General features: G+C 42.2%; 1 protein-coding gene across 5 annotated transcripts in view; it reads left to right on the top strand.

Annotated features, from left to right (window-relative positions):
• Nucleotides 1-13,232, top strand: part of CA10 (carbonic anhydrase 10) — a 480,117-nt gene that overhangs the window by 67,797 nt on the left and 399,088 nt on the right. The gene's annotated exons all lie outside the window — the stretch shown is intronic.

Here is a 13,232-nt window from a genome sequence, read left to right as displayed (position 1 = left end):
AGCCCACGGGGCATTGGGCTAGGCTTTGTCCCAGCAAATAACACAGGTACCCCATGTGAGTTTCCAGAATGGGTTGTTTTCCTGCTTCAGGTCTCGGTTCTGTTTCCTCTGCAGGCTCCTTGCTGACTGCACTTTGACTTGCAAATGTCCTAAGTGTCCTTAGGGGCTCCTGAGCTCTCTCCTGGCAGGGCTGTCTTTTTCCTTCTATGACTTGGCTCACAATTTAGAGAATGGGAGTATGCAGATCAATGCTCCTTTAGGCTGTGATTTTTTTTTTTTTAATTTCAATCAGATTTGAGTGAAATTATGCCATAACTTCTGATTTCTTCTTTGGAGCATTTTTTACTTTTTTCCTTTTATCCTTTTGCTAGATTCCCATTCTGCCTGTGGTTGTACCCTTTTCTCCACCAGTGCCACCACCACTGACATCAGATAATAAAAGGAGTGGGTGCCATTTATCGTGCATAAAGTATTGTCTTTTTTTAAAAGATTTTATTTATTTATTAGAGAGAGAGAGAGCATGAGCAGGGGGAGGGGCAGAAGAAGAGGGAGAAACAGACTGAGCAGGGAGCCTGATGTGGGACTGGATCCCAGGACCCTGAGATCATGACCTGAGCCGAAGGCAGAAGCTTAACGCACTGAGCCACCCAGGCGCCCCTAAAGTATTGTTTTATATACATCAGCCTATTTAGCATTTCTGACAGTCCTTCAAGGCAGTTATTCCCAATGTGCAGATAAGGACACTGAGGTGTTTTGTGTGTGTTTAACTGAGCATTTTAAAAGTGAAATGATTTGCCCAGAGGGACACAAAATTTAGTAGTGAATGTGATTCAGCTCCGGGATGCTCCATATTCTCCATTATTTCACACTGCTTCTCAAAAGACACCAACCACACTGCTTGTTTCTTTTCATTTGACTTAGACTTGCTGATTTCAAGCTTAAGAGAGAGATGAGGATCTCATTCAAAGCTAGTAGTTTTGATTGAAAGTTTTGTATGAAATGAGATTCATCCCACAATTCACGAACTCACTGATTTTAAGAATCACCAGTTGTTTATCAACTGCAGTTTAAAAAGTGTTTCATGGTATCAACACTCTTAGTATTCAGAATACAACACACGTACATTCTCCTTGATGTACGTGTGCAGAGTGGCGGGGGCAGGGTGAACATGGGTGTGGACTTGAAGTTTTGGGGTCTGGAGTTCCATCCACCTGTTTTAAAACATAGACAGAACCTACTACCAAATCGATCTATGATATTTATGGAAAATACATCTATACCTGATTCCAAGATAGTAAATAACAGTAAAAAAATGGAATGCAAAAGGCGTCCTGACTTTAATGAAATGTTCATCACAAGGATTTGTGACGGAAGAGAATCATTAGACAGCGTTACAGGGTTTCTTGATTAGTTTCTTATTTGTAAGAAGTCAAATTGTTTTTAAATAGCTTAGCATTATTCTGTCATTATTTATTGGTCTTGAGGTTACCCCAATATTTCTCTTTAAAAATAATCACTTAGAGGGCCGCCTGGGTGGCTCAGTCCCTTGAGCGTCCGACCCTTGATTTCAGCTCAGGTCATGATCTCAGGGTCGTGAGATCGAGCCCCGCATCAGGGAGTCTGTGTGAGGATTCTATCTCTCCTCTCCCTCTGCCCTTTACCCCGCTTGCACTCTCTCTCTCTCTCTCTCTCTCTCTCTCAAATAAACAAATCCTTTTTTACAAAAAATTATATGAAGAAATTGCTGAAGCCATGAGAAGACCAAGGAGACGTGACAGCTAAATGGAATGTGGGATCCTGATGGGATCCTGGGAACAGAGAAGGGACTTCATGTGACAAAGGTACTGATGAAGCTGATAGTGACACTAAAAGAGACTAGGTGTGAGTATATGTAGGAGGTCTCTATCTTTGTAATTTTTCTATGAAACTAAAGCTATTCTAAAATTTATCTATCTATCAGTCAAGAGAAAGTAAATAAAGATACAAGGACTAGCACCAGACTACCGATTTTCTCTCCTGTTTCTTTTTTGTCTCCACCCTTAGTGGCCTTTCCTTCTCAAGGTCATCTCAGATTTTCCTCTTCAACTTCTAAGTATTGAACAACCCAGAGCTCTATTCTCTGTCCCTTTTGGTCTCCTCTTTAATGTTCACATTCCTCTTGATGACCTCTTCTAAACTCAAGGTTTTAAATATCACTGATATGTCAAAGAGTCATAAACGTATATCCCATTTTGACTGTCTTCAGAATCCATGTTATATCTAGCCACCTACCTGGCATCTCCCCATAAATGCTCACTCACCATCTCAAATGGAACACTTGACTTCACTTCATGCTCCAAAGATACTCTTCCCCCAGTCCCCTTTGTCATCTCAATAACTGTCAACATTGACTCACTCAGGCCAAAAAAGCTAGGAGTTCTCTTTGATCTGTGGTCTTTAACTTCCCTCATTCATTCCATCAGCATGTTCTCTTCACTCTTCCTTTAAATGATATGGTAACCATCCACTTCTATTTTCACCAACCCAATCCTAGTCGAAGCCACCGGATCACGACCTAAATCGTCAGCCTCATCTGGAATCTCTCCTTCCGAGCATCTACCATGGTTCACCCATAGTGGCTACCTCTCATTTCTTGAAAAGCCAAACTCCTTTTTGCCTTCCTAGGGTCTTGAATCCACCTGAAATACCAGTGCTGTTGATCTTTGTGATACCAGATCTTTTTTGTCATTTAAATCTCAGATTGTCATAATCTGAAATGCAATCTTAAGTGTCCTTCTGGTCACTTTCCTATTATCTTGTCCTAATCTTTAATTATACTGCGGAATACTTTCTGTGCATAACGTTCTCCTTCTAGTTTAATTCAGTTGCTTTTTTCCCCCTCTCTCCCTCCAGTAGAATACAAGTTCTTGGAAAACAGAATGTATGTTCAATGCTTAGAACACTGCCTGACAATTGTAGGTACTCAGTGATGTTTGTTGAAATAATGAAAGTGGCAAATAAGAAATAGACACTAACATTCTGAAATTCGGGGATGTGAGGGATCACAGTGGAACTGAAGTGATCAGGGAAAGTTTCTTGAAAGGAGTGGGAATTGGTGAGCCTTTGAGAATTGAGTAAGACTAGTCAAGAAGAAGTAAGAGGGAATGCCAGGGGGAAAAAAAAAGACTAAATAAAGCAAAGGTGTAGGAAGAGTAATAAACATGAATACTTGAGGACAGCAAGTAGAGCAGAAATTTTATAAAGATTATGAGAAATGAGATCAGACTGAGTGGTAAATCCAAATGTCAGAGATTCTAGAACACCAGGCAAAGGGACTAAGCGTCATCCCTATTAGCGACTTTTCCCTCTTGTTGATTTTTGACTCCAGCTACATTTGAGTCTCTTAACTGCAATCTCATTCTAAGCATTTTAGGTGAAAGCGATATAGTCTGTTTCACCACCAGTTTTTTTCTTTTCCTTAATCTCCCAATGCACATACAATTTTGATGTCAGCGTGCTTGAATCTGGCCAAATGTGCAAGGTGATTCTAGCTCATATACATTTCCTGGGCTTGAATAGTCCGTGTGTGGCCCAGTTAGCCAGTGCAGTCCGTGCTCTGAGCGTTCTGTCTAGTTTTCGTGGTAAATGGGGGTCATGTAGGGTAGAGGGAGAGAAGCAAGTCTCATTCTTGTCTCACAACTACAAAAACGTGAAGAATGACACAGATGTAAATACTCGCAGATATGGTATCACCCCCACCATAGTTTTAAATGAAACGCATTGAGCTAAATGAAAGAGTTTGCTCTGGCTTTCATTTCCCCAGGCAGAGTGTCAGCTCCGGGTGCTCTTCCATCTGTCAAGCGAGTGTGGGCCTGTCCACCAACTTGAAACTGCTTTTGTCGGCATTCCCATTGACCGCAAATACAGGCATCACACCAACAAGTCTTTGGACGTAAACTAAAATCTCCCAAGGATTGTTTGAGCGGGACTGCAATTTCGTATCACGTTTGACTTCACAACAGCCTTTTTCCTGCATTCATCCAGCTTTATTGGGCACCTCTTATTGGTGAGGCTTTGCATAAATAATGGGATTTCAATAAACCTACCCTATGTAAGCACTTGGGGAAGAAGATTATGCCTGGCGGGTCCAATGGGTGCCACACAATGTACCAGGATGGTCATTTACATTTCTCCTAGCGGTCCATGCTCTTCTCGATGTTCCTGCATCCCATGTAAGGGGCCTAATCGGCCACTAAGGTAAAACAGATTGTGTTGGGGATAGAGAATGTGATCCTTCATGTCCTGCATCCAATAATAGCAGGACTTTTTTTTTTTTTTTTTTTTTTTTTTACCTTCCAACACTTGGTTTTCTACTGATCCAATAGGCTCAGAGCCTCCTTCTTTATGTTACCTCCTTAGGCAGAGAAAAGGGGTTTCTTAAGGAAACTATGCTGTTTAGAGCTCCTCATATCCCATTAAAACAAAGTAACATAGTAGTACGTGTAATCTAAGTGTGTCTCCCCTATATTTGGTTCCGTCTTCCCTTGTCATAGACCACCTGGCACAGATAACGTTGCACTGACCAAGGGCTTGGAAGTGCATTTTTGCCATGTGCATGCCTACAGTTAGGTGCATTTAGACGGGAGTTTCCTTAGGCAATCTCCCTTCCCTTGCGGGAGCTCTTGTGAAAGCTCTTCTGTACCATCTTGCACCATTTCCCTCCCCACCACACCGGGCACTCTCATTGTTGCTCTTGAGTTTTCTTTTCCATGAGGTCAAGAGACCACTGTAATTTCCACATGGAGATGGTCCAAAGTTGTGTTTTCTCTGAACCCAAGGTAGTGATGGGGGTTGAAAATACAGAGAGAGGAGAGTTGCAGAAGTTCATCTCAAAATGATGTGAAAGACTTTGCCTGTGAAAATATAATTCCTTTATCTATGGACACATATGAGAATCCCAGGAGTTATGCAGAAACAGGCTTTATAGGCTTAAGAGAAGGGTAATAGGGGTTTTAGGAATCAGTCAGTTCCTTTATGACTGTTTGAAAAACCCAGTGGGGGGGTGTGGGCAGTGTTTATAGGAGAGCCCTAAAAGTTTGGTGGTTTAGCCCAATGGAAATGGTGTGTGTGGGGAGCCATATTGATTTTTTTTTGTAGACTCTGGTGACCAGTTCCAGGGAGTTGGGGAAAGATTTAGTATCCCATGTGCATTCTACAGTGCTTTTTTTTTTTTTTTTTTTTTTTTAAAGATTTTATTTATTTATTCGACAGAGATAGAGACAGCCAGAGAGAGAGGGAACACAAGCAGGGGGAGTGGGAGAGGAAGAAGCAGGCTCACAGCAGAGGAGCCCGATGTGGGGCTCGATCCCATAACGCCAGGATCACGCCCTGAGCCGAAGGCAGACGCTTAACCGCTGTGCCACCCAGGCGCCCCTCTACAGTGCTTTTTGATCAGATGCTATTTACCTGTAATTAGAAGCTCATCTCTTTCCAAATTCTGATTCTCCTTTTAAAGTAGCTCACTTCTCAACATTTGCGTAGGAAAACAGAACTAGACGACAAACATCATTGCTAGCGGTAAGATGGGAATCAACCCAGTGCTGCTCGCCACAGGCTGAATCCAGCCCTCGGTGTGCGTTTGTAAATACCATTTTATTGGCACACAGCCACAGCCATTCACTTGTATATTGTATATGGCTGCTTTTATGTGACAGTGGCACAGATGATTCGTGGGCACAGGGACAGGATGGCCTTCAAAGCCTACAATATATATTATCTGACCATTTACAGAAAAAGTTTGCTGACTGTTGTTCGAAGACACCATCGTTCTTTCTTTCTTTTTTTTTTTTTTTAGTGGCATCCCTTCTCTGTTCGTCCATTTCCTCAACTCCTCAAGAGGAGATTGGAGCAATGAATTCTGTGTCTCTTTCCAAATCCCGAGAGTCTGAGTTTTCTTTTGAAACCCACAAGTTCTCAAACTGCCACAACGAAAAAAGGAGAATAAAATTGAAATATGTTTTCCTTACTATCAAGAGAGGGGCCCTTGCTATGTATATCGCCTCATCTGGCCGTGATGACAGCTTTTACTGTCAACACAATTTTTTTGATTAGACACCTGGGTTTTTCCCAGGGGCTGGTTGCACGTTAAGTCAAGAAATCCAATGCACAGGCAAAGTGCCGCAGAGGCTAAGACTGCTTTCTGTTCACCTGTTTGCTCTGACGAATTCTCAGCCGGCTCTGCACTCACTGGATATCAGATGTAAACAAGATGACCCCGCAGGATCTGGCTGGGAAGGTTTAAAATGGAAAGCCCGTTCTTCTTCTGGTGCTCTGTTGCAAACAAGGCGCTCATGCTTACTCTGCCAGAGCTTTAACTATGTTTTTGTAAGCTTTTATTTATTTGTCAGAGAGAGAAAGAGAGAGAGCACACAAGCAGGGGGAGCAGCAGGCAGAGGGAGAAGCAGGCTCCCCACTGAGCAGGGAGCCTAATGTGGGATTCGATCCCAGGACCCTGGGATCATGACCTGAGCCGAAGGCAGATGCTTAGCCGACTGAACCACCCAGGCATCCCTGTGGCAAAGTGTTAAATGAGGTGCCTTTTCAATGTGCTGGCCTGTCTTTCCAAATCGCCCAACAGTATGAGGCCAGACGGGGCATACAAAGGCATTCAAAAACACATCGTATAAAACGCCTTCCTTTTCTTCGCCCCTAGCCTGCAGGTATCCTATTTTGTAACTGGTAGACAGCAAGTGGGCCCAGCTCAGGCTGATTGATTTTTGCAGGGTGAGTTTGGATCCTTCACAAGGCATGTCAAAGAGAGCAAACGGAAACTCTGCAGTTCTCTCGTTACAACAGACTTCATTCAGATGGTCTGCTCGTCTTGCTGCCTGCCAAACTTACATAATTTCACTTCTGAATGGATGGGCCAGCTGAAGGATCAATGACTGGGCGTGAAGGGAGGGCAAGACGTGGTGCAGCTTGTCTGGATGGCACAGAAGCTTGCGGTGATACTTCTGTCCGTTGCAATACTCATAATTATCCAAGGACTTCATTTTCTTCTGTTTAAATGACATCTCCTAAAACAGTGCTTTGGTCAGATTGATAGGTCTTCCTTATAAGGGGCCTCTGTGTGTGTGTGGGGGGGGGTGGAGGGTGCCTGTATGCACAGAGAGAAGAGAGAGAGAATATGTGTGTATCCAAAAATCTGAAAACTTAGTCATTTTACTCAGGATTGTATTGGAATTAGCTTCCCGTTTTGTCATCTTAAGAGCAAACATCTTTGCTTTCTCTTTCTTCTTCATTACTTTTCCTTTGGTGGAAATGACAGTTTCTTGAGAATATGGTCAAATGGCAGGAAAAGGAAAAAATATTGAAATATGTAATGCGGTGGCATGTGATGTAGACACTGCAATTCAGATATACAAGGAAATGTGTCTTTTATCTATTTAGATAAAATAGTATCCTCTGTTCAACATGATGCTTTATCCTCGCTTAGCACAGGTAAATAGTGCTATAAGTAATCCCATTAGGTCGTGACTGTCAAGAGGGGCATTGTGAGATTGTTTTATTTTATTTTTTTAAAGATTTTAGAGGGGCACATGCACCCCTATGTTCATAGCAGTAATGTCCACAATAGCCAAACTGTGGAAGGAGCTGAGATGCCCTTCAATAGATGAATGGATAAAGAAGATGTGGTCCATATATACAATGGAATATTACTCAGCCTTCAGAAAGGATGAATACCTACCATTTGCATCGACATGGATGGAACCGGAGGGGATTATGCTAAGTGAAATAAGTCAAGCGGAGAAAGACAATTATCACGTGGTTTCACTCATATGTGGAGCATAAGGAATAACATGGAGGGCATTAGGAGAAGGAAGGGGAAAATGAAGGGGGGAAAATCAGAAGGGGAGATGAATCAGGAGAGACTATGGACACTGGGAAAGAAACTGAGCGTTTTAGAGGGGAGGGAGGTGGAGGGAAGAGTTAGCCCGGTGATGCGTATTAAGGAGGGCACGTATTGCAATGAGCGCTGGGTGTTACATGCAAACAATGAACCATGGAACACCACATCAAAAGCTAGTGATGTACTGTATGGTGACTAACATAACAAAAAAAAAGATTTTATTTGAGAGAGAGCAAGAGAGAGGAGGAGAAGGGAGCAGGGAGAAGCAGACTCCCTGCTGAGCAGGGAGCCCAATGTGGGGCTTGATCCCAAGACTGCAGGATCATGACCTGAGCAGAAGGCAGATGCTTAACCAACTAAGCCACCCAGGTGCCCCTTGAGATTGTTTGAATGAAAGGTACTGCATTTAGTACCCACTTGGTAGTGGGTCAGGGCTGGCAGAGAATAGGCTCTGCAATGTATTTGACAGTTTTAAACAGTGATACATTGTCCCATGTCCCAGCAGACATTCAAGTGAGTGAAAAACTTTTATTTATCTGAGCTTATAAACTCCATGTTGATATGAACACAAAGTATCTCTTACATAGTTTTAGTATATCCTCTTCTCCAGCAATGCAGGTACTGTGTATATCAAGGGAAGATGGTACTTTATTTTGTTCTGAACTTTGCCAAGGGTTGTTCTGTATTTTGGAAGATCACACCACTGAGAGCAATGCCACTTGTGGATTGTGGCCTCTCCAATACAGTACAACTGTATTATTTTTTTTAAGGTTTGTTCATTTATTTGAGAGAGAGAGAGAGTGAGAGAGAGGTGGAAGGGTGGGAAGGGCAAAGGGAAAGGGAGAGAATCTCAAGCAGACTCCTTGCTGAATGCAGAGCCCAACACTGGGCCCAGTCCCAGGACCCCGAGATCATGACTTGAGTTGAAATCGAGTTGGACACCCAACTGGCTGAGCCACCCAGGTGCCCCCCCAACTTTATTATTTGTGCCTGTTTCAATCAAATATCCAACTTCTTCATTCTTCTGGTGTATCATAACCAAGTATGCATTTATTCTTTATATTATAGGTAAAGCATTATATCATATTGAATGGTTTTTGAAATGTTGTGTGTAAATTAACAGTCAACAAGCTTTCTCTGTAAAATACAACGTAGGAAATATTTTAAGTTTTGCAGGCCAGTTGGTCTCTGTCACAATTATTTCACTCTGCCATTGTAGTGAGAAAGCAGCCATAGACAATATGTAAAGAAGTGGAGCATGACTGTGTTTTAATAAAACTTTATAGACATTGAAATTTCCGTTTAATATAATCTTCACATTACAAGATAGTCTTTTTTTATTTATTTGTTTTTGACTACTTAAAAATGCAAAGCCTTCTTAGCTTTTGAGTGGAACAAAAACAGTCAGTAGATCATCTTTGCCTAGTAGATGATAATTGGCCAATTTCTGTTCTAAATGCATCATGCTCGGGGCGCCTGGGTGGCGCAGTCGTTAAGCGTCTGCCTTCGGCTCAGGGCATGATCCCGGCGTTCTGGGTTTGAGCCCCACGTCAGGCTAAGAGCCTGCTTCTTCCTCTCCCACTCCCCCTGCTTGTGTTCCCTCTCTCGCTGGCTGTCTCTCTGTCAAATAAATACATAAAATCTTAAAAAATAAATGCATCATACTCAAGCATACACACTGAAATATATATTACTACAAATTACATTTATTTCTCCTTTACATCATAGCACTATGTTAATTGTTTGAAATGGATATGTGTAAGTACTATCAACAAAAATTTTTGTGAAACAACTTGGTAAAAATATTTCATGTAAAACAAATTTTTGAGTGCTGTGAAGATCCTCACGTGTAATAATGAGTTCCATGCAAGAGAGTGTGGCTTCTCATTGTGGTTTTGATTTGTATTTCCCTGATGCCAAGTGATGTTGAGCCCTTTTTCATGTGTCTGTTGGCCATTTGGATGTCTTCTTTGGAGAAATGTCTGTTCGTGTCTTCTGCCCATTTCTTCACTGGATTACTTGTTTTTTAGGTGTTGGTTTGGTAAGTTCTTTATAGATTTTGGATACTAACCCTTTATCTGATATGTCATTTGCAACTATCTTCTCCCATTCTGTAGGTTGTGTTTTGGTTTTGTCAGCTGTTTCCTTTGCTGTGCAAAAGCTTTTTATCTTGATGAAGTCCCAATAGCTCATTTTTGCCTTAGTTTCCCTTGCCTTTGGAGACGTGTCTAGCAAGAAGTTGCTGCGGCTGAGGTCACAGAGGTTGCTGCCTATGTTCTCCTCAAGGATTTTGATGGATTCCTGTATCACATTTAAGTCTTTCATCCACTTTGAGTTTATTTTTGTGTATGGTGTAAGAAAATGGTCCAGTTTTGTTCTTCTGCATGCAGATGTCCAATTTCCCCATGACAATTTGTTGAAGAGACTGTCTTTTTTCCATTGGATATTCTTTCCTGCTTTGTCAAAGATTAGATGACCATAGAGTTGAAGGTCCATTTCTGGGTTTCCTATTCTGTTCCATTGATCTATGTGTCTGTTTTTGTGCTAGTTTCATACTATCTTGATGATTACAGCTCTGTAATAGAGCTTGAAGTCTGGCATTGTGATGCCACCAGCTTGGTTTTCTTTTTCAACCTTCATTTGGCTATTTGGGGTCTTCTCTGGTTCCATACAAATTTTAGGATTATTTGTTCCAGCTCTGTGAAAAGTGTTGGTGGTGTTTCGATAGGGTTTGCGTTAAATGTGTAGATCGCTCTAGGTAGCGTAGACATTTTAACACTATTTGTTCTTCCAATTCATGAGCATGGAATGATTTTCCATTTCTTTGTGTCTTCCTCAATTTCTTTCATAAATGTTTTATAGTTTCCAGAGTACAGATCTTTTATCTCTTTCGTTAGGTTTATTCCTAGGTATCTTATGGTTTTTGGTGCAATGAGATACCACCTCACACCCATCAGAATGGCTAAAATTAACAAGTCAGGAAACAACAAATGTTGGAGAGGATGTGGAGAAAGGGGAACCCTCTTACACTGCTGGCGGGAATGCAAGCTGGTGCAGCCACTCTGGAAAACAGTATGGAGGGCCCTCAAAAGTTAAAAATAGAGCTACCCTGTGACCCAGCAATTGCACTACTGGGTATTTATCCAAAAGATACAAACACAGTTATCTGAAGGGGCACCTGCACCCCAATGATTATAGCAGCAGTGTCCACAATAGCCAAACTATGGAAAGAGACCAGATGTCCATCTACAGATGAATGGATAGAGAAGATGTGGTATGTATATACAATGGTCTGTTACTCAGCCATCAAAAAATGAAATCTTACCATTTGCAATGACATGGATGGAACTAGAAGGTATTATGCTAAGTGAAATAAGTCAGTCAAAGAAAACCAATTGTCATATGATTTCACTCATGTGGAATTTAAGAAATAAAGCAGAGGATCATAGGGGAAGACAGGGAAAATAAAATAAGACAAAATCAGAGAGGGAGACAAACTGTAAGAGACTCTTATCATGGGAATCAAACTGAGGGTTGCTGGAGGGGAGGCGGTGAGAGGTGAGGTAACTGGGAGGTGGACCTTAAGGAGGACAGGTGATGTAATGAGCACTGGGTGTTATATTACAACAGATGAATCACTGAACTGTACCTCTGAAAATAATACTAATACACTATATGTTAATTAATTGAACTTAAATAAAATTAAATTAGAAAAAAAAGAAAGTATGGCTTTCCCAACAACTACCTCTGAGAATAAAGAAAGAAGGCTGTATCTGCAGTTTAAATTGTTTAAGACAGGCAACAATCCTGATTGGATAAAATCTGGTGAGCTTCGATAAAACTCAGAAATTCCTGTCTTTGATAAGGAAAATCAATCCTGGCTTATCTCTAATGCAAGGTGGCTTATCTCTGTTAGGTGGTGTCTGCAGTTCAATACTGTGGGCTTTCAGATAGGTGTATCTCTTCCAGACTTGGGACATACTTCCTGGCCAGCAGAGTGAGGCCGAAGTTTAGTGAAATATCAGAGTTGTTTTTATTTGTTGTAGGATGTACCGCCTGTGAGTTTTATGTAATTATCATCAAGGTGAGCGTGACAAAATGTTTGTTTCAGAAATGCACCACTGTAGGAGTGTCTGGGTGGCTCAGTCAGTTAAGCGTCAGACTCTTGGTTTTGGCTCAGGTCATCATCTCAGGGTCCTGGGGTTGAGCCCCACATCAGACTACATGCTAAGCACAGAGTCAGCTTGAGATTCTCTCTCTCCCTCTCCCCGCCCCCCCCCCCCAGCAATAAATAAAATCTTTTAAAAAATTGGCCCTGGTCTGAGTACCTTAGGTGAATCTGATCTCACAGATTTCTAAACCTTTGGCATTCCCCTCTTTCTCCTCTGACAACCCTCCAATGATCTGGGAAGGAGGGGGAGGGTGGATCGTGCATATCAAGGCTCAGAGGAAGCATCAGAGTTGTTCTGAACCAGAGACACGTCCTTCGTCCAGCTACTTGGTAAACTTTCCAACCATATAACTCTTGATCCTCTTGATCTGGTTTCTTAACTTGGTCAGACATAAAGAATTCCTGGCAGATTTCAAATCTCCTTGTCTTTCCCTAGTGCTGCAAATACCTGGAGTCTCTGTTGACTCTTCCACTTGGCTCCCTGGCTGGACAAAGCCTCTCCAGCCTATGCTTTGAGGCCACTTCTCCCTTTGCCTGCTGCCCCAAAATAGATGCACTGGCCTTCCACTCAGCTGCCTTCAGGATCGTCCTCAAGGGCTGCGGGAGCTCTCTCCATTCTGCATGGAAATGGGGTACTGGGTCACCTGGGGTACTCTGATGCATCCCAAGCCCTAGATTGATGCTGGGCAACTTGAAAGGTGGTATCTTTCCAGATCCTTAAGTAGGTTCTTTGTCCCTCTTCTGTTTGTGTCTTAATACATCAAACCCCACTGTCACCTCCAGAAGGAGTGGGTTTCTCTTTCACTCGTCCTGTGTCATAAACCATTCTTCATCACAGAGCTGCAAGCCTCAGTGGCTGTAATGTCATAGGCAGAAAAAGTATCTTCCCTCTACTATGGGAAGACACTTGGCGCTAAGTGATTGCAGTTCATATGGAAGCTAAAGGAATTTGGCAAATCCTCTCTCTATGCAAAGCTGTGCTTTCAAACGCATTGTCTTGGACCATGTTCTGTAACCCAGAATGATGCGTCTGAAGGAGACGGAAAAAAGAACAGGAATCAAAGGCAATGAAAGTCAAGGTTTAACATTTGCTGTATACACTCGCCAAATTGCAGATGCGGTTGAAATCACCTTATTTTCTTCCAGGGTGACTGACAGCTGAGATGTGTGGAC

This window comes from Ursus arctos, unplaced genomic scaffold (assembly GCF_023065955.2).
Source record: "Ursus arctos isolate Adak ecotype North America unplaced genomic scaffold, UrsArc2.0 scaffold_24, whole genome shotgun sequence".
NCBI classification, from domain to species: Eukaryota; Metazoa; Chordata; class Mammalia; order Carnivora; family Ursidae; genus Ursus; species Ursus arctos.
This window is presented reverse-complemented; position numbering and strand designations above follow the sequence as displayed.